A 22,649-nucleotide genomic window follows, 5' to 3' on the forward strand; every position below is an offset into this window, starting at 1 on the left:
TCCGTTTAGATAAAACAATCTGAGATGTTGAATGTATTTACACAAATTATAATTTCTCAGGTTATGAATTAAATGTTCTTGGGCAGATGAGTAGCACCAGAAATCACACACTGAATTCTTGTTCTTTGTGAGATTTCCAGCCCAGATTTTCCAGTCTTGAGAGGTGCTGGTAGTTAGAATGAGGTTCCACTTTGCTTATCCAAACAAAAAACATCCTCTAAATCTTGAGGTATGTTCATCTCACATTATTCTATTGAAAGTAAAAATGGAACATAATACAGACATCTATTAGCTTGTGCAGATGTTTGTGTTTCACATAGGTAAATTTCATTAATGCTGTGCGTGGAAGGGATCCAGCACTACCCTCATTCTTAATGTTATGGAAAGTTATCTAACAGCAATATGAAACATCCCCTTAAACTTTTTCTCTGTTTCTATTCAGAATGAAGACTATGAATACTATCCAAAGTGTTCACTCTAGGAATCAGTGCAGGACAGTAACTTGAATTAAGGGAAAGTGGTGGAAGACATTTCCTCCAAAATGAAAATTGCAGCTGACAAGATCATCCACCAGCGGTCCTGTGAATGCACTCTTGCTGCTAGTTTATGTCACATTAGAAATGTGTTCCTGAAACCACAGAGCATTTTCAGGGGGGAGTAGGAGGAACTGCCAATGCTGTTACTCTGTTTTATAAGCATTAACTTTTCCCTCAATATCAACCAAGGCTTCACCTCCTCCTTCCACCTTTCTGGGTAATTTAGTCGACAGATGGAGCAAAACTTGAGCATTAATGATTATTATGATCTGCACTTACAAGGGTTGTGCCAAAGGAAGCAACTACAGCTGTGGACTGCTGTTCATCTGAATTTCCATACTTTATAGGATTGCTTAAAAATTCCTGATTTCATTAAACCTGGATCAAAAGTTAACCCGTATCTTCCATGGCAAGGGACCAGACTTTGAAATTGGTGCATGTACACAAGCCATTCAAAAGGTATATTTACATTGCCCCCCAAATTAACATTGGTCATTGTGACGGGGAAGACGATCCCCGCACTCGACCCAGCTGGTCGGCGGGCGCCAACGGCTGGGGAGGACCGAAGGCAGCCGTAGCAGGGGCACGGCTGACCGAGGACCAAGTCATGACGAGTCTTGGCGGCCCGCTGTTGCCCACAGGTGGGGAGAGCACCAATGCCGCTGCGGGCAGCCCAGAGCTGACGGTCGGCACAGCCGCCAGCAGGCGGAACTCCAGGCGGGAGGGCATTAGGACCCAGGAGTGGGTGCCCCGGCGCAGTGAGCGCAGGAGGGCGGGGATCCGCCCGGAAAGCCCTAAAGGGCGAGCTTGGGAACCAAGGAGGGGGGGGAGCAGGAGCTGGCTGTGCTCTCAACCCCCGCAGGTGGAGATGAGGCGTGCGGAGGACAGGAGGAAACCCGAGCGGTGGTTCCCCAGGATGCCGCAACTGACCCCGGCGGGAGGCTCGGCGGCGATGGGCGGAACCCGTCTGCAACAAGCGCCCAACCCGGATGGGCCCGGCGGCGGCTGGTAGCGCACCAAAGAGTAAAGCCGGGGCCGGGGGTACGCCCGGCCACCCGAGACGTTGGGCGAGAGAAAGGATTTTAAGGGGAAAGACTAAGAAAAGGGGGGGTGCCGTAAGGATGGATGGTACGGACCTTGCCACACTGGTGGAGAATGTGGGCAGAAAGGGGGGTGAAGCGGTGAACCCTTTAAAAAAAAAACACGGGGTGTGTATATAGGGGAAGGTAGGATTTAGGGAGACACAATAGTAACCGGAGAGATGGAGATAGGTAAGCTGCTGGAATGGCTGGCGGAGAACCAGCAGCAACAGCAGCAGACCCAACTGCTGCAACAGTTGACGGAGCAACAGCAGCTGGTCCGCAAATTAGTAGAGCACCAGCAAAAGCCGGGGGGCGGGTCAGCAGGGGCACTTGGGGAGGGCGCCAGAGGCTCAGCCCTGGCCCTGCCACTAAGACTAGTAAAAATGACAGAGGGGGATGATCCGGAGGCTTTCCTAGTTACTTTTGAGAGGGTGGCCACAGCCACCCGGTGGCCCGAAGAACACTGGGCAACCCTGCTGGCGCCGTAGCTGACCGGGCCAGCACAGTGGGCATACAGGGGCTTGTCCGCAAGGGACGCTTTGCATTATAGGAAGGTAAAGGAAGCCATTTTAGACCAGGCCGGCATCATCCCGGAGGCCTATAGACAACGGTTGAGGGCTGAGCAATACCAACCAGGAGAATGGCCAAGGGCCATGGTGCAATGGCTAAAGGAGGCCGCCACCCGATGGCTCAACCTGGAACGCAAGACCGCAGTGCAGGTGGTGGACATGATCATGTTAGATCAATTCCTACAGATCCTACCGCCTGATAGCCGGGTCTGGGTCCAGCAACACCAACCCACAACGTTGGGGGAGGCCACCTCGATTCTCGAGAACTACATGGCAGTGGAAGGAAAAGAAAGCAGTCCAAAAGGCACCAGGACACTGGGACGAACTCCAGCTACCACAGGTAAAGCCTGACCGATACGGGGACGGGGGGCTTGGACAGCACGCCCTATTCCTTGGGGGTGATGGGGAGTGTGACGTAGTGGGGGTACTTGCTGGGCTGTGGTGACCTCTGCAAGACCCAGCAGGGAAAACCTCATTATGCAAAGATGACTCAAAAACCTGTCTGACCTGCGGCCCCCCATGGGGAGAAACAAAGGGAGGTGGAATGCTGCCCTGGCTGTGGGCAGGGCTGGAAGAGGGGGAGTGAGTTCCTGGCTGGAAGGCAGGGAAGAAGGAGCTGGGGAGGGGGGCTGGGACTCCCCTATCTCAAGGGGGGCACTGAGGCCTCTTAGCCCCAGTTCCTGTAACCAGATTACATCTGTGCTGCGCTGTGCTGGAGGAACAATAAACAACCTCCATTCTACTGGCTGGTGAAGTCTGTTCATGCCATTTCGGGGTGCAGGAGATGGGAAAACCCCGACGCGTCGTCACAGGGAGGAGGACCCGGTCAGACACCACCACCAAGCCCCTGGGAAACGGGGGGCCCTACTTCGAATGCAGCTAGGACGGCCACTTTCATAGAGACTGCCCATTCATGGACTATTCCTATGGCCGCGCAAGGCCCACCCCAAGGCCACCGCCATGCCACAACCTACCCTGGATGACGGTCCAGGTAAGCGTGGATGGGCGGCCAGCCTGGGCGTTAGTGGATAGTGGGTGCAACCAGACGCTGGTTAGACGGGGGCTGGCAGCAAAAACGGGGGACCGGGGCCCACCGGTAGCAGTGCAGTGCATCCACGGGGAGGTGAGGCATTACCCCACACAAGTGGTGACCATCAGGGAAGGGCCACGGCAGGCCTGGTGCCGGGTGGCAGTGGCCCTGAAATTGGCATACCCCGTGATTCTCGGACGGGACCGAATGGGGTTCCAAGACTCGATGGCCCGGTGCAGACGGAACCATGGGCCGACGAGCCCTGAAGCAGTTCAGGCCCAGAGGGCCAGCCAGAAAACCACGGAGGCTCAGTTGGCCGAGACGCAGCCCAACCCGGAGGGCACAAGCGAGGTGGGGACAGAACCGGACTTCCTACGCAAACAGCGAGAAAACCCCTCACTGAGGCACGCATGGGAACAGGCCAGTGAGGGCTCTGACACCGGCCGGACAACTCCAGCGGGCCCACTGTTCAAGGTAAGGGCTGACCGTTTATATCAGGTCGCAACTCGACCGGGGGAGCTGGGGGAGACATACCAACTGTTGGTGCCGGCGCGATTCCGGTGGCGGGTGCTAGACCTGGCCCACGCCAGCCCGTGGGCTGGCCACTTGGGGGTGGAGAAGACCCTGCAAAGGATTTTGCAGTGCTTTTATTGGCCCGGGATCTACAAAGAGGCCAAAGACTTTTGTGAGTCCTGCCTGGACTGCCAGAAGGCGGGGGGTGGAAGAGTGCCGAAAGCACCACTAGTCCCCTTGCTGGTAGTAGATATCCCATTTGAACAGATCGTGCTGGATCTGGTGGGACCCTTAGACAGGTCAGCAAAGGGCAACCAATACATCTTAGTTATCGTGGACTACGCCACACGGTACCCAGAGGCTGTGCCCCTACGTAGCACTAAGGCGCCCGTCCTAGCAGCCAAACTGGTGAAGGTCTTCGCAAGGGTGGGAATCCCCCGTGAGATTTGAACAGACCAGGGGACAAACGTATCCGGCCGGGTCATGACAGACCTGTGCAAACTGTTGGGGGTGAAAAAGCTACGAACCACGGTCTACCACCCCCAAACCGACGGGCTGGTGGAGCGTTTCAATTGTACCCTGAAATCAATGCGCCGAAAGATCGTAGGGCTGGACCCCAGGGACTGGGACCTGTTCCTGCCAGCCTTCTTATTCGCAGTACGGGAGGTCCCGCAAGCCTCTACCGGGTTTTCGCCCTTTGAGCTATTATATGGACGCCAACCCCACGGCATCCTCGATTTGGTGAAGGAAGGCTGGGAAGAACAGGGCTCGCGAGTGAAAGGGATGGTCCCGTATATACTTAACCTGAAAAGAAGGCTTAAAGTGGCAGGACAGCTGGCCAGGGAGAACCTAAGGCGGGCGCAGGAAAAGCAAGCCAGATGCTACAATCAGGGAGCAAGGAGCCGCACCTTTGCCCCTGGGGACAGGGTGCTACTCCTGTTACCGATGGCCGAGTCCAAGCTGATGGCCCGATGGCAAGGCCCTTACAAGGTCATCCAGCAAGTGGGCCCCGTGGACTATGAAGTCCGATTGACCGATAAACAGAAAAGTACCCAGCTGTACCACATGAACCTGCTAAAAAAATGGACGGCACGTGAGGGCCTGGTAGCAACCACCCAACTGGCGGAACCAGAGCTGGGACCCTGGGGAGGGGACCTGACCCAGCCAGAAACCGGGGTCACCCTCGGCGAGACCCTGTCGGGTGCCCAGAAGGGGGAAATCCAGGCGCTCCTCCAAGAATTCACAGAGGTCATGTCAGCACAGCCTGGGCGGACCCCGGTGGCATGCCACCACATCCAGACCACTCCGGGGATCAAGGTACGGGAACCCCTACAACCTCTACCTAGGAAATTGTGGGAGCCAGTGCGAGAGGAGGTACAGAAAATGCTCCGAGCGGGGTGATACAAGAGTCGTGGAGTGGCTGGCGGAGCCCCATTGTGCTGGTTCCCAAGCATGACGGTACCCTCCGCTTTTGTACAGACTTCAGAAAGGTCAATGCGGTGTCCAAATTTGATGCATATCCGATGCCACGAGCTGAAGAGCTCCTAGAAAGGCTCGGACAAGCCCGGTACCTGTCCACGATCGACCTCACAAAGGGGTACTCTCAAATTCCACTCACACCAGCCTCTCAAGAGAAGACGGCCTTCGCCACCCCGTTTGGCCTGTACCATTTCCTGATGATGCCCTTCGTCCTGAATGGAGCCGCAGCCACCTTCCAGCGGCTGATGGATCGTCTCCTCCGCGATCACCAGGGGTACGTGGCGGCATATATTGACGACGTGGTCATTTATAGTACTTCCTGGAAAGAGCATCTGCGGCATGTAAGGGCAGTCCTGGGAGTGCTGAGAGAAGCCCGGCTGACAGCAAACCCCCGTAAGTGTGTCTTCGGGAGGACTGAGGTCACCTACCTGGGGTATGTCATAGGAGGGGGCAGACTAAAGCCGCAGATCGATAAGGTCGAGGCAGTACGAGGCTACCAAACCCTGCAGACAAAGAAACAGGTGCGCCAGTTCCTGGGGCTCGCAGGCTACTATCGGCAGTTCATCCCCCACTTCTCTACGATAGCCAAGCCACTAACGGAGATAACAAAAAGCGGATACCCCCAGAGACAGGGCAGTGCGAAACCGCCTTCCAGCAGTTAAAACAACATCTCGCGCAAGCACCGTTACTGATGCAGCCAGACTTCTCAAAAACGTTCATAGTACAGACAGACGCCTCAAATATAGGCGTGGGAGCAGTGCTGGCCTAAGAATACGCAGACGGTGAGCACCCAATTCTGTACCTAAGCCGCAAGCTGTTGCCCCGCGAAAGAGCCTACTCAACTATCGAAAAGGAGGCGCTAGCTTTCCGATGGGCGGTGGAAGCCTTGCGGTACTATTTATTAGGGAGCCCGTTTCTGTTAGTGACGGACCACGCGCCCCTGAAATGGATGCACAATATGCAGGAGGCGAATCCATGCATTATGAGGTGGTACTTGTTCTTACAGCAATACAACTTTAGCATAGTACATAAAGCAGGGCGAGCACACGTGAACACAGAGTTTCTCTTGCTGTGTGTAGAGCCAGAAGGGGGGGGAGGAGTGTGATGGGGAAGACGATCCCCGCACTCGACCCAGCTGGTCGGCGGGCGGCGACGGCTAGGGAGGACCGAAGGCGGCTGTAGCGGGGGCACGGCTGACCGAGGACTGAGCCCCGACGAGTCTCGGCGGCCTGCTGTTGCCCACAGGTGGGGAGAGCACCGCTGCCACTGCGGGCAGCCCAGAGCTGACAGCTGGCACAGCCGCCGGCAGGCGGGACTCCAGGCGGGAGGGCATTAGGACCCAGGTTGGGCGCCCCAGCGCGGTGAGCGCAGGAGGGCAGGGCCCCGCCCGGAAAGCCCAAAAGGGCGAGCTTGGGAACCAAGGGGGGGGAGAGCAGGAGCTGGCTGTGCTCTCAACCCCCGCAGGTGGAGACGAAGCGTGCGGAGGACGGGAGGAGCCCCAAGCGGCGGTTCTCCAGGACGCCGCAACTGACCCCGGCAGGAGGCTCGGTGGCGACGGGCGGAACCCGTCGGCAACAAGCGCCCAACCCGGATGGGCCCGGCGGTGGCTGGTAACGCACCAAAGAGTAAAGCCGGTGCCGGGGGTACGCCCGGCCACCCGAGACATCGGGCAAGAGACGGGACTTTAAGGGAAAAGACTAAGAAAAGGGGGGGGTGCCGTAAGGATGGATGGTACGGACCTCGCCACAGTCATTTATGCTGTATGACCCTGCCCCACAAATTGCTCAGGAAGGTGCAATCTCTTTTCAAGAAAAAGTATGGAAAGGGATCACCCCTAAGTTTGACCAATTGCTGCTTTAATTATTCAGCAGCAGCAGAACTCAAAGTAATGACTCTTATATTATATAAAATAAACAAAGCTAAGTAGGAAGTAGGACCAGTATCTACAATCTGACTGTAAATACTCTCTGTGAAGCCAAGGAGCATATAACATAAAAAAAAATTACTTCATGGGAATTTTGTCAGAAAAATACCGATATGCAAATGAATGAATTACAACTCACTATATGGCTTTTTTTTGTCCTCCTTTGGTCACCCTGCACAGTAGTTAGCCCAGGCGTTGCAAAGTATGGTTTGACACCAGGATTCCCAGTAATGCATGGCCTACTTGTTTGCTTAGATTATACCTAATGGCCAGCCCCGGTTACATTGTCAACCTTGCTGAGTTTTTATTAGGTATATTCCATTTATGTACAGATGTATCATAGCCAGATATTTCAAGACAGTTTCAACAGTAATACAATAAAATGTCTAAGCAACTATTAAAGATATATTTGCAGGTCACTTAGAACCAACATTTCAGTTTTGTAAAAACAAAAAAGTTTCACCAAACCAAATGTTAAATCTAATTTCATAGGCCCACATTTTTAGGAAATAGTACTATTTTTATTTTCTTTAATTTTGGAACACTTAAGCTCTGGTTCTAAGCATCCACCTTCTGAAAAACAGGTCCTTTTAAAGTATCAAGTCTTAGATAGAATTATGGCATCCCCAAATCACTAGTCACTTTTGAAAATATACACCATTTAAAAAAAAAGATTAACAAATTGCTTTTTGGGTGGAGGCTGAGGGCTAGAAGGGGGAATAGAAAAATTCCCATGCATGGTTTGTAACTGAACCATTGCAGCATTGTACTAACATATGAAAGCCAGAAAGTTTAAATATACAAGACTAGACACAGAGGACATGGATGAGTACATTTTTTTCCCCACTTACCAAGTAATATCCTACACCTGAACTCAAGGGCTGTGTCTACACTGGCATGAATTTCCGGAAATGCTTAAAACGGAATACTATTCCGTTTTCAGTTTTTCCGGAAAAGGAGCGTCTACATTGGCAGGCTGCTTTTCTGGAAAAGCCCTTTTTCTGGAAAAGCATCTGTGGCCAATGTAGACGCGCTTTTCCGGAAAAGAGCCCGATCACCATTTTCGCGATCGGGGCTTTTTTCCAGAAAAGACTACTGGGCTGTCTACACTGGCCCTTTTCCGGAACAGTGTTCCGGAATAAGAACTTATGCCCGAGCGGGAGCAGAATAGTTTTTCCGGAATATGTGCTGATTTTGTACAGTAGATCATCGTTGCTTTTCCAAAATTCAAGGGCCAGTGTAGACAGCTTGCAGCTTATTCCGGAAAAGCGGCTGATTTTCCGGAATAAGTGGCCCAGTGTAGACACAGCCAAGCAGAGCAGATTGCAAAAATAATAGTCAGTAACATAATAAATAGAGACGAAAAATGCAATATAATGTAACGATTATTTTGGATTGATATGTTTAGAGTTCTTCATAACATGAATAAAAGACTGTACTTTACAAATATTTGATTGTCCAGAACAAGAAAGAATGGGTTGACCTTACCGTTAAAGCACTGGACTAGACATTGGCTCAAATCCTCCCTTTTCCACAGTCTTCCTCTATGACCTAAGTTAAGTCGTGTGGGAGATTTTCACAGGCACAAATCACCCCTTGTAATTTTGAAAATCACTCCTTTAATCTCCCTGACCTCCGAGTTACATCTATAAATTGGGGAGAATATTGCTTTCCTACTACAATATATTAATGTTGTGAGGTAATCAGATACTATGGTAATGAGCACTCAAAAAATGCCTATAAATAAATAAACCTGACTTCTCTATACAAATCTGGCCAGTAAGTGTCAACATAGAGTACTTTCCATGAGCTGATTAACATTCCCTTGCAGATTTCATTTTTGGCTGCTTGCTGACACACACCACATGCTGTACTTGCCAACAGCTGAAAGCTTCAAATAGGGACAATGTGAAGCAGTGGAAAAAGTTATACCTTGTTAACTCCATTGAAATTGATTGGGATGAGAGCATTTTTGGAGGAACCATTTGAAAATAATGACACTACTGTTGGTTTACAAATGAAGACTCTACCCTCCTCAAATAAGGACAATTGGTCTTCCATCTGAAAAATAAAGATTACACATTTTTATCAAATGCAGTATATTATTATAACCCAGGTGTTAACTCACCCAGGGTATGTCTACACTACCCCGCTAGTTCGAACTAGCGGGGTAATGTAGGCATACCGCAATTGCAAATGAAGCCCGCATAAGCATAAGCGGGGCGCCGCCATTTTTAAATCCCCGCTCGTTCGAACCCCGTGTCGCGCAGCTATACGCGGCACAAACTAGGTAGTTCGAACTAGGCTTCCTAGTTCGAACTACCGTTACTCTTCGTGGAATGAGGAGAACAAAGCAGGGGCCAGTGAATTTATACCATAAAATACATTAGGATCAAATACCTGGCCTTGAAGGAAGAGACTAGTATGACCTAACTGCTATCAGCTGGCTGCAGGAACCACTTATCTGGCTCCCACTGAGCAGCTGGAAACAACAAGTCATGCAGGCTTCCTATGGTCCTTTGCTTGTATGCAATATCCTCCATCTGAGCTCATCAAACAACAAATGAGCAGATATAATTTCCTCTCCTCAACATCCAGCTTCCTATCTTCTAAAAATGAACTCATAAGAACACAAGAAGATTTCAGACACTGTCTTTGTGCCAGAAAAATATTCACATTATATCAACCTGTCAACAGCTTTTTTGGCCAATATAACTGGTAATGCTAGATAGGTGATAATCAAGAGTCAAGAGTAAAAACATGGTACATTCTTCACTGTATTCATCTCACAGCAAAAAGTATCCAAAAGGAAAGTTAATGTCCTATTTCTGTAAAGTTAAAGATAACCCAAATAAAATCAACCATTATAACAAAAATCATCAAGCAGCAAATATGGCATGTTTGTTGTGAACACTACCCAATCCAGCTAGGTCATGGCTGACTTTAGATTGTGAATTGGTAATTTTCAACTTGAGATCAAGACAAGGGAGTCAAATTTGACCTAAGTCAATACCTTGACCTCTTCTTGGTACCAGGTTTCTTCCAGTTGTACAATATCCTGGGTATCTTCAACTCACGGTTTCACTGTTAGTGAAGGTTTTTATAATAAAAGACACATTTCCATTTTGCAATCAATAATACTAACAAGAACAAAATGTTTGTGGTTAGTATCTACTGTTACAATTCAATTTTACCTCATGCTTTTTTCAACTCACTGTTAATTTTTATCACAGATATTAATTTTACGCTACCATCACAGTAGCTTTTTAGTTTTCCCAGTAATCACTCTGTGATCTCTGAGATAACACAGTGTTTTCATTTATAATACTGAGACTCATTAGTATTTTCTAGCAATCTAAATAGTTCATAAAATGAATGAAAGAAGAGCACATAATCCTGATATTACATGACACAGTGAGGGAGGATCAGAAAAAGACAAGATGGAGGGAAGAAGAGGAGGAGTATGACACTAGCAAAAGTGCTATTCAGTATGCCATGGACAAACCTTGAAGATTCTTTCACTTAGTTGTTATCTTCTTTACCTCTATCTAGCTTTTTATAGGCTTAATGGCAGAAATGAGTTTCTAGGAGGTGTTGGAATATGGCAAAGACGTTCCAAGAATAATGGCCCACAAAGAAGAGGTGAGGACACATTTGTGAAAGGAGGAAAGAAAACAGGTATTTGGGCTGGCAAAACTGGTGGAGCAAAGAGCACAGAAGAGGGATGGATGCTAAAGGAAGCCAGACCAAAGATTCAGATGGTACTGAGTTTGCTAAGCCCTTGAAAGAAAAGGCATGATGTTTGATTTTTTTTTCATAGCACAGTCACAAGGCAATGAAGTAATTGAGAGTCACCATAGTATCTAAGTGACAATTAAGATTTTATTTTCAAAACAAAGCCACATATCATATGTGCACAAACAACCCGTGAAGCATGCTCTTTGCACAGTTTACTGCCAGAAGCTATGACTTTCTAGTATTAAAAAAGGAGATAAATTAGAGATTAGCTAAACTAGAATTATTGGGGCTGTTGTTAAAATGTTTCTTTTTTAATCAATTGGTTCTTCCTAGGAATAAATCAATAGCCTCCACCAAGCAATAAAATTCAAACCTCCGTGTTCGAGAGCATTAAAGAATTTACTGAAATGTACATGGACTGCCTCCTTCTGAGTCATCAGGTTTTAAATAAAAACTAGATAGTAAATTTCTGTCAACATTACACTGTCTTCTCTGATTCACAACTCTCATTCATCTTGCTGCTTTCTAATTTGTAAAGGTGCTGGCAATATATAAATATTCATGGCAGGTCTGGAAATAGACCATACCTCTTCTCATCTCTTTGCTAGGGACAGGCAGAACACAATGTAGGCTACAGACAAGTCTTGAAAATGATACACTTGACATGTCAGTGAAGACAAGAAAAAATTGGGTGATTTTGTCCTGGAAACAAACTCTAGGGCTGCTGTAAACCAGTCAAATGGTGACTTGAAGCAAGACCAGCTCAGCATAGATCCTAACAACTTAGATCTAGTGAAGCTGAGGTGCTTAACAACTTGCCAATGGTTTACCAGTACAGCAGCTTCCCACAGTGCGAGTGCACCCACTACAGGAAACACAAAACCGTGTGGAAGGGAGGGAAAGGAAAGTGTTTTATTAGAGACTTGCTTTTAAAAAAACTAAAAGTGTTCTCGCTATTATTGTTGCAAAGAAAAAAATCAAAGCATAAAGCAGGTGTGACTGAACCAAGGATATCTGCCTGAGTTTGCTAAACATGTGAAGTGCAAACTGCCTTATTCATTTGAATAGGATGCCAGTGCAGATACTTTAAATGTCAACACTGTCGATTTTCACTCATCATCAAGGCCTGTAAAGGAGAAGGAGTATCATATTACAAAGGTAATATCTGGGGTGTAGAAGATATAAATTAAGATGTATAAATCTTTTAAGAACACATGTTGCATCATGGGGGAATATACTTAGGCCGTGTCTCCACTTTCCAAATGTTCGATGCTTTGGTGATCGATCCTCCAAAGTTTAATTTAGCAGGTTCAGTAAAGACCCACTAAATTGAATGCTGAAGGGCACCCTGTTGGCACTAGTACTTCTCACTGCTGCAAAGAGTAAATGAAGCCAATAGGAGAGTTTCTCCTGTTGATTTCCCACTGTGGGTTTGTGATGGATAGGAGTGCTGGCATTTTCTGAACATCCCAGCATTTGGTGACTAAAGGGTTAAACTCAGGTAGCAAGGGGGTATTGGCAGAGAGCCTGGAGAGCCAATGGGAGAAGGTGCTGAGATTTGCATTGGAAGATATACCTGCCTGCTGTTTTTCTTTGTGAGAGTTTTAAGCCAGGAGTTGGGGGAAGATGAATTGAACCAAGCAGAACTACCAGGCCTACAAAGAATACCGGGCATGGAAATGGACTGGACCTCCAAACATGGATTGTAAGGTAAGCAGGGGCTGAATTACTGCTTGCTATTGGCCAGTTAAACGGAGAGAGCTGCCCTGGGGATGGGTATGCTCACTCTACTTGTTTAGCTCTGCAAGATAATTAACTGTTAACATGTAAATACAGCTCATGCCAGGAGAGGTAAGGAATCCAAAGTGTTGTTATGTAAATCCAATTCAACCAGGGCTGATGGAGAATCAGTGTTGGAATGGAATGTGATGTATTGTAACTAATTTGGGGCTGTTGTGGAGGTCACAAATCATGCTACCCTAAATGTGGGAATTGTAAAATATGACACCAGTGCTTGCAGAAGAGACACCATTATTGTAAGAGGTCTCAGAGGAACAAGCCTCCCTTCTTCCAGAGTTGAGTGGATGGAGTCTGGGGGAAAGGGCCAAAGGGCTTAAGTCAGCATGCTTCATGCCTGCCAGGTGTGAGCTGTAAGACTGGCTCAACCTGCCTCTTTCCTCCCTGTTTTAAGGATAGACCTAAAGCAGACTCCATGGGGAGTCTTTTTGTTAGTCCAGTGGAAGCTGGAATCTTTTGCCAGCCTAGGTGGGGGCTAAAGAATTGAAATCACTAAGAGCTGAAGTCACTGGTTTGGCCTGGAGCCAGATCTATTGCAGCCAGTGGAGCAGCTGGCGGGATCAACTGGTGGGCAGCCGGTAGGAACAGCAGCAAGCGGCCAGCGGAGCAGCTGGGGGGAACAACCAGTGGGCATCAGGAGCAGCACACAGGTGCCATCACATCAGGCTCTATGAAGGAAGTCAACAGGGTGATGTGTCTGGGTCTGCAGTGACTGCACAGAGCTGTAAGGGTATGTCTACACTACCCTCCTAGTTTGAACTAGGAGGGTAATGTAGGCATACCGGACTTGCAAATGAAGCCCGGGATTTGAATTTCCTGGGCTTCATTTGCAGAAGCAGGGAGCCGCCATTTTTAAAACCCCGCTGGTTCGAACCCCGTGCAGCGCAGCTACACGGGGCTCTAACTAGGTAGTTCGACTAGGCTTCCTATTCCGAACTACCGGTACACCTCGTGGAACTAGGTAGTTCGGAATAGGAAGCCTAGTCCGAACTACCTAGTTCGAGCCCCGTGTAGCCACGCTGCACGGGGTTCGAACCAGCGGGGTTTTAAAAATGGTGGCTCCCCGCTTATGCAAATGAAGCCCAGGAAATTCAAATCCAGGGCTTCATTTGCAAGTGCGGTATGCCTACATTACCCTCCTAGTTTGAACTAGGAGGGTAGTGTAGACATACCCTAAGTGAGGCATTTGAAGTGGGGTACGGAGAAAGTTTGGGTAAGTGAATGGAACCCTTACCTTGTTGGACTAGTTATCCTGAGAGGCAAAAGACATTGCTCAATCCATTTGAGCTGGGACAATTACTCATGGGGAGTTATGAACTCTGTTCATGGTATTTTCCCAAGTTAATGCCATGTCAGTTCTCTCTCTCATTCATTAAAAGTTTATTTTCTACACTCAGGCTGTGGCTAAATTGGTGCGATCTCACGCAAAAGTGGCCACTCTTGCACAAAAACTTGCTGCCTGTCTACACTGGCCGCGTGTTCTTGAGCAAGTAAACTGACATTATAATGTATAAAATCAGGGCTTCTTGTGCGAGAACTCTGACGCTCCTTCTCAGGAATAAGACCTCTTGTGCAAGAGCTATTCCAGAAGAGGTCAGTGTAGACAGACATCATGAATTTCTTGTGCAAGAAAGCTCTATGGTTAAAATGGCCATCAGAGCTTTCTTGCGCAAGAGAGCTTCTGCACTGGCATGGATGCTTTTGCGCAAAAGCACATCTCTTGTGCAAAAGCACATGCCAATGTAGACGCTCTCTTCTGGAAGAGTTTTTGCACAAGAACTTTTTTGTAGAAGAGTTCTTGCTCAAGAAGCTGCCAGTATAGACGTAGCCTCAGATTCGGTGCTTGCGAGTGAGGAAGCATTGCGTCTCAGAGGTGCCCAGGGGTGTGTGAATTTCCCAGGCTACTGGGTAAGGGCTCAAGCCAGTTCTGTGTGAGATGGACCCCTAGATATTGAACCTGGCCCTGGTTACTGCCAGCCCTATCCAGCAGAAGGATTACATAAGTAAATAGGGAAATGTCTATTTAGATGTTATCAGGTTATTTTCTCTGTTGTGTTGTTTGGTTATACTTCTCTGTGCTAAGTCCATGTCCCCTACCCTCTCCACAAACACACACACTGTACTTTAAGTTGTATCCCAGGGATGGAATTTTCTCTGTGTTTTTAAATTGTTCTTTTCTCAGTTGCTTTAAAACACCTAGCATCCAAGTATGCTTTATCAAGTATATCTTTTATTTAATAAAATCACCTTTTTTAAGACAATGATTTGTGTCCTGAAAGGTAATAGGAGGTCTGAATATACATGCCTGAGACTAAGAGGTCAGTTATTAAAGATTATAGTTTATTTTCTCTTTTTATTCGCACTCACTTGTGTTAAAAGTGTTTGAGATACCCCCTCTAAGAAGTTCTAAATGTTTCTTCCTGGATTAAAAAAAAGGGGGCGAGGGGCTCACTTGGTGGTGGCAGCCTATCTCCCAAGGCCAGGAACTCTGTGATCTTGAGAAGGTTTTAAGTAGAAGCCTATAGAGGCAAAGAATTTTGCAGGTCTCTTGTGGGCACCTTCTGTACTCAGAGGGCCAGAGTGGGGAACAGCCTTGGCAGGGCTAGATTTGCCAGGTATCCAGTTTTGAACTGGACAGTCCAGTATTTGAGCTTTCTGTTCAGGAAACAAATTGAGAAAATATAAATGTCCAGTATTTTCTAAATAAGATGTAATATAGATTGTGATGTAATGTCAAGTGTGCCCAGAATTTTTGTTGAATCCACCTGGCAACCCTAGACAAGGCCATGCCAGGATATCTGTGATTCAAGCTACTCAATTCACTTAACTGGAGTTGCGTATACTGCATCAATTCTCTCCTGCCTAGCCTTAGTTCTATTGACCTGAAGTAGCCTTCATTTTAAAGAGATTGGGAAATATCTAATTTCTGTGACCAACAGCAGATCTTCCAAAGTGAGTATTAACTGTTCATAAGAGACTATTATGCAATAACATGCCTATAGATATTATTTTTTTCTAATCCCTGACAGTTAGCATCAAACATCTGGAAATTACTAATACCTACTACACAGTCTTCTTTAAGCTATGTAGTAAATCAGACTATGAGAAAAAAATGCGTTGGGGAAAGGAACAAATTGGCAAAATTTGATGAAAGCACAAAATAATTTAGGTTAATCAAAATTTGGGAAGACTAGAACTCAGAAAGGCCTAACAATTTTTTTTAACTGGGCAACAGACATAGTAGATGACTCGAGTTTGAAATTCAAGGGGAAAATAATGACTTTTAGGAGGAAAGAGTTAACAAATTTGTCCATATGCGGTTATGCCTTGATTTAGTTATTATAATTAAGGCTAAAATTCAATCACTGGTATTTTTTATAAAAGTCATGGAAAGGTAATAAGAAATAAACAAAAGTTCATAGCTCATGACCTGTCCATGACTAAATCTGGGATGGGGGGAGTGTTGCTGATGGGAGGGTAGGTTCAACTGCTGATAGCCACTGAAGCTGTGTCTACACTGGCCAGTTTTTCCGGAAAAATCAGCTTCTTTTCCGGAAAAACTTGCCAGCTGTCTACACTGGCCGCTTGAATTTCCGCAAAAGCACTGACTTCCTACTGTAAGAAATCAGTGCTTCTTGCGGAAATACTATGCTGCTCCCGTTCGGGCAAAAGTCCCTTTTGTGAAAAACTTTTGTGCAAAAGGGCCAGTGTAGACAGCTCAGATTTGTTTTCTGCAAAAAGGCCCCAATCGCGAAAATGGCGATCGGGGCTTTTTTGCGGAAAAGCGCGTCTAGATTGGCCATGGACGCTTTTCTGCAAAAAGTGCTTTTGCGGAAAAGCATCCATGCCAATCTAGACGCTCTGTTCCGAAAATGCTTTTAATGGAAAACTTTTCCATTAAAAGTATTTCTGGAAAATCATGCCAGTCTAGACGTAGTGTCTGCTCCAGCTGCCTCAGGGTCACTGCCAAGGTTTGTTGACAATGGCTTCTCCAGCCACTGGGGCCTACTACCAGGGATTGCCAAGTAGCAGCTGCTCTGGCTGCCCCAGGGACCACTGCTCACGCAATCCCTAGGGCCAGCCACACTGGCTTATCCTCATGCAATCCCAGGAGCTAGATGCACCTACTGCTGCTCAGGTGATCCCTGGGTCAGCTGCCTGGGGCTGCCCATACAGTGCCTTGTATAGCTAGCCCTGGGGATTGCCTGAGTGTCTGGCTGGCTCCAGCAGCAGCCTGTGTTGCTGCCTTTAGAGCCACCTGTGCAGCTGACCCCAGAACCAGAGCTTTGACCCCTGCAGAATTCACTGACTTCAGTGACCTCCATGACAGACACAGAACCCTAGTCATATTGACAGCTGAAAGGGGAATTATAATTAGAATTTCTTCACCAAAAAGTGCTGATTCATTGAAATCGAACCTTTTTGTTGGAAGACACCAATTTTGACTGAACTTTCCTCAGGTCCAGGATGGAATTTCTGCTAAAAACCAGAGAGAGAGACACCAGAATTACTAGGTGGTCAGGGTAGTCACACATCCATGCTCTGACTAACTCTGGGTTGTTTCCACAAAAGCTTATGACACGATCTACATTTTTTGTTAGTCTCTAAGGTGCTGCAAGACTATTTGTTGTTTTTTTAAACAACAGGCTAGGCTATTAGTGATTTGGAGTGGGTCTCCCTTAATCTCACCTGTTCAATCTGTTGCACTTTGTAAAAATAAGTAAATATTCATCAGTCCAGAGTGAGACTGATAGCCCAGTAGTTACAGCACTCACTGGGGAGCCTCTGGTTCACGTGCCTGCTCAGTCTGAATCAGACCAGGGACTTGAACCTGGGCTGCTTATGCCTCTAGATAAGTGTCATGGCCACAGGTCTATTGGCTGTTCTGAAGTGGAGCTTTCATTCTCCAGTTTTTCATAAAAAACCCTGAAAGATCTAATTCCTGTCCAATATAAAATGAGACTACATTTGAAATCTCAGAAAGTTCCATGGGAGGAGAAACCCAATTTCCTCCAAGCCCTAGCTGCAACCTCTCAGATTGAGATTGCACATTTAACAACATAATGAAGATATCTGCTTCATGTTCAGTAGCTGCCATAGGATAAAAAAGAAAGAAAAAGGGTAGATAATTGAGTCATTATTGAAATGCAGCCATCTCCTCTTGTATTGAATACTACAGTCAGTTTTGACAGAAATAGAGAATGTCCTGACAAAACAGCAATGTCCATAAAAAGATTTTTTTAAAGAGATGTAATTAGCATGGAACAGAGAATAATTAGAGGAGTTTGGCCTTGCCTTTACTATACCAGGCTCTCTTAGTTACCCTTTTTGCTAATGTGAGAGGAAGGAGGCAGCCTTGAAATTCAAAGATAAGAAATACTTTGCACAAACAGTCTGCCAGTGGAAATCACAGGGTAATATGGCAAGTTGCTGAGCAAGATCTAATAAAAATGGAATTAATAAAATTCCTGGTTCCTCTGGAAAATTTCTGCATTCTTATGAACTTACTCTGCCTTATTTATTCTCTGATGCTTTGTCCTCAGCTCTTCCTACCCCACAGCAAAGGATGCTTTTACTACTAAGTACTGTCCTATCTATCTGCTTTTCTCTGAGCTGTTTTCCTGTTTAGCTTAAAAAAGGGACTGAACTCCAGTCTCAGTCCATATGTACCCCCATTCTGATAGCTCATGCAGCAGCCCAATGCTCTTTACGTGGCCACACACAGGAAAGGCAATAAATGACACTGTGATGCATCACAACTGAGGAGGGATTCTCCACATCAGTGAGCGATGATATTGAATTTATTATTTTGTCAAGTAAGTCTTTCCCTGATGCAGGAAAAAATGACAGTTAAATGCTGAGGGTTTATTTGTGAGGGCTTGTCTCAGATAAGTCTAGTCTAGAGATGGCTGCAAAGCAGGGACTCAAGGAGTCTAAATATAGGGAGTCCCATGCTGGGAACATTAAAGTCCATTGTCCCATGGATAAAGGAACAGGAAACAGCTTTTCAGCTGCACTTTGGAAAAACATTCCTCCATGCTACTGAAAATTGAGAGGAAACAATCACATAAATTGGTGTCTTTGGTCATCTCTAAACCTCAGTGGATGTAAATACCTGAACAAAATCATGCTATCATTAGGCCTGTTAATCATCACTAGCCTCGACTGACACCATACAATTAGCCACAGCTGACTCCCAAAAAATGTTACTAAACCATAGATTCCACTTCAGACTCTTGTCTTCTACTAGCCTCTCTCTAGACAGATTAAATTCCCTTGTGTTATATGAGGCACCCAAACAACAACTGATTTAGGGGCAGATCAGTGAGGTTCTGGGACTCAACTGCACTCATGGAGCAGGATCAGGGAAGGAGACTGGATATAAACCTTGAAAGTCAAATCAGGTATTTCCCATCTCACACTATAATTGCAACAGTCTCATTAATTAAAACAGGTTCTTTCCATAAGCTGGTACTTTCATAAGAGACTGTGAAGGAAAATGCTGGTGGAGATATAAACTGGAGTTGGTGCTTCAGTAAGTTGTGGTCTGTCTTCCAAGTCAGTACTGAACCACTAGCCTAGCACAGAATTAGGAAATAGTGGACTTCAAGATGAGATCATTGCACAACCATGGGTACTTTATGAAAGAATAAGGTGTCTGGCTGGCCAAACTCCAGTTGGGTAATTATGTTCAGCCCACATTTTTTTCTCCAGTTTCAATTAAAGGAAGTAAAGAAGACTGTATATCTATAATGGTTTTGAAATAAAACCTGCCGTTTTAAAAGTTGCCACATCTACCACAGAGGTAGTTAAATTTCAGTGCCAGGTGCAGTGTTCCCTATATAAAGTTAATTTTATAAAGTTTTGCAGCATCTGTGGATCTGTGCCTGGTAGATGAGATAATGGTGGATATCATCATTACTGTGAAGCATTTGAGGCCCAATTGATTCTGAAGTAATTGGATAAGGATCAGACTCTTTACACCAAAATTCTTTAATTTTAAAAAAGTTACATCCTGCAGTAGTTCTTCCCAGAAATCTCTATCATCCATAACCTCACTTTCTCAGAGTGAAGACTCTGCCTAGTGGATGTACAGAGTTTGCCATTCATGACCCTCCAGTGAACGTAAGTAATTACAGGAAAGAACTGTTAATGTTCCTTATTTTTTCTGGTATTCATAGGAAAGAAGAAAAGAACAGATACCCTGGGAATTGTTTTCTTTGTTGCAGATTATGGTTTGCTCCCTGCATAGACTAGATATATCCTTTTTTATGCTAGGGCACATGTTCTCTCTCTTTCCATTGGCATAATTTCAATACCAACAGAAACAAAAAAAACAAACAAAAAAAAGAAATTGCTGGCACAACGTAGGGTAAAATGTAAAACACTTGTAAAAGCTTGTGGTACTGCACAGCTATATATCTCTAGACACATCTGATATGCAAAACATTTCCTTTTCTGAGAGAACAGAAGCAAATAAATGGTACATTCAATGATTTGGAAGCCAGAATCGAATTGAGCCATAAAAAATATGTGCACTGGGCTGGAGAGAAAAGGAGATTTTTGCTTTATTTCTCAGCCCTAAATCATACCTCTCATTCTCTCTTTCCATTCCTTGTGGGTGAAAAAAACCCTGTTCACATAAATCCAAACTACAGTACGCTGAAGAAAACCCACTATCCTAAGAATCAACATTTTTTGCAGGGCCATACTCTCTGTCTCTTCCTGCTACATCCACCTTCCCCAATAATGAATGGTTGACAATCCTTTTCCCTGTGGGCCTGAAGGTTTTGGGTCTCTAGGTCATAACTATTGGTTTGAAACCTGAATTTTCTTCTAGACACTTGAACACTGATTTGCCAAAAAACATTGAGCCCATAGAAGCCATTTTGTTAATGCTAGAGCAGCCTCACATTCTGGTAGGGAAATGGAGCAGGGTTTGGTTGTTCCATTCTGAAATAATCATTTATTCATATTTCAAATCATTATTTCTACCAGCAACGTTCAGTTCAGTTTAGGCTCCTGGTTTTCTTCACTCAAGGCTATTCTCTGCAGCTCTAAGCATATCACTTTGTATTTCTTTAAACCAACCTCTATATAACAAGAAACAGTGTTAAGAGACCTGGGCTCCTACACTTCAACCTGTGACCCTGGCCTTTCTGGGCGCAAGAAGCCAGCCTTTCCTCCCTAGCTTTGCTCAGGGGCCCAGCGAGTCCATCGGCTCTCCTGCTTGACCCATCCTGGTGAAAGTGAGGAAGGGGGGAATTAAATGAGCAGGGGCAGGGATTCAGAGAAAGAGCAGGGGAAGGAGACGGCCTCAGGGAAAAGGGGTGTGTGGCAACAGCATTCCGTTTTGTTTGACTAGAGGACCATTGACAAACCTAGTGTCAGAGCAATTAATAGATCAAACACCATCTACATTAAACGTCAAATTTCAAGCTACCATATCAGCAGTTTGTTTCTCTGAGACAATCACGTCACAAAGCCCAGGATGAAGTTAAAGAGGAAGCATCCTTAGTGGAGGGGATAGGGCTATGGAACAAACTTCCAGAGCTGATTAGGCAAATCCAGAGTCTGACTTTCTTTAAGAAACACAGCAAAACCGTCCTCTTTTAAAAAGCCTTTCCAGTATAATAATGGGACAACATTTAACACCTATTTCTATCCAATAAATTTCTCAAATTTTTAAAATATAATAAAATAAAACAAAACTACTCTACACCAAGCATGGTTTTCAGTCCCCCAAAAAGGAAGAACAAAGATGCTATGAAGCATTACTATCAACATACAGGGAAATCATTCAGATAGTATTGTGCACTTAGTACACACAGCAGTTTTTCATTTCATCCTCTGAAAGCACTATAACAAATCTGTCTATCATCTGTTGTACTCCCTCAAACTTTCTGGGAGTAATGAAGACATTTCAGGGAGTTTTGTCTTTCAATAATTATCCTCACAGGTATCCCCAGTTATATCACAAACAACTAAGGACACACAAAATTCAGCTGCCTCCTATTCTGCAAGTGTTAGTTGGGGTCATTTGCTGAGCTGTTTCAGGAGAATCTCAAATTAGACTGTGAAGGTAGATAACTTTATGATGCCCTTTTAATGAAAAAAATATCCTACAGATACTGAAACTAATTTTCCCCATGTGTAACGATACTTTTATTGCTACAAAGAATATGCTGAAAGAAAATTCTCAGAAAGTTAGGTTGTTTTAAATTAATTAAGTGGGTATTTAGGGCAACACACCTATCTTTTCCAAGGTTGTGTAAGGTCACATACACTTTCAATACCCCTCCCTCTCTGCTGTGATTTCTGCATAGCTTGCTTGAAATTGGATGAGGCAGGTACCAGTTATGATCACGGCTCATATAAAGTATAAGGAAACCAGTGGGCCAGTTATTGTGATCTTTTTTTCTACATAGAATAGCAGAAGTGCCATGGAAGTGTTCCACAGAGATTCAGTCAGAAAGAAATAAAAGATAATACAGAAAAGTCAGAAAAGGGTCAGACTTCTAACTGTCATTAAGCTAACAGATCCAAACATAACTTTTATATGTTCTTTATAGTGTTGCAAAAGACAAGATGGACATCTGGGATGATAATGACTGGCCTTGGATGAACAATATTTAATGGAGTATTTTCCATCAGAAAATGCAGTTATATAGAAAATCAGAGATTGCATGGGATAATCCTGAGATACACCTTTGGAAACTGTAAACATGAAGAAGAGTGAATGGATGAGATTTCACAAGAATGAAGGATAAAACATGGGCAATCCAAACCAACATACAGGTTCTAGGAACTCCAAATGATGCATTTAGTTTTAAAAATGTCATTATCTTCCATGATTGCCTAAAGACACTCTACATGCATTAAGATCAGTGAAGACATTGTGCATTCCAGAGGGCACCTGAACGAAAATCAAGATACCTGCTTTCTATTTGTGATTATGCCACTGATTAACTATATGCCCTT

This window comes from Pelodiscus sinensis, chromosome 5, assembly GCF_052426305.1.
Source record: "Pelodiscus sinensis isolate ZL-2025 chromosome 5, ASM5242630v1, whole genome shotgun sequence".
NCBI classification, from domain to species: domain Eukaryota; kingdom Metazoa; phylum Chordata; order Testudines; family Trionychidae; genus Pelodiscus; species Pelodiscus sinensis.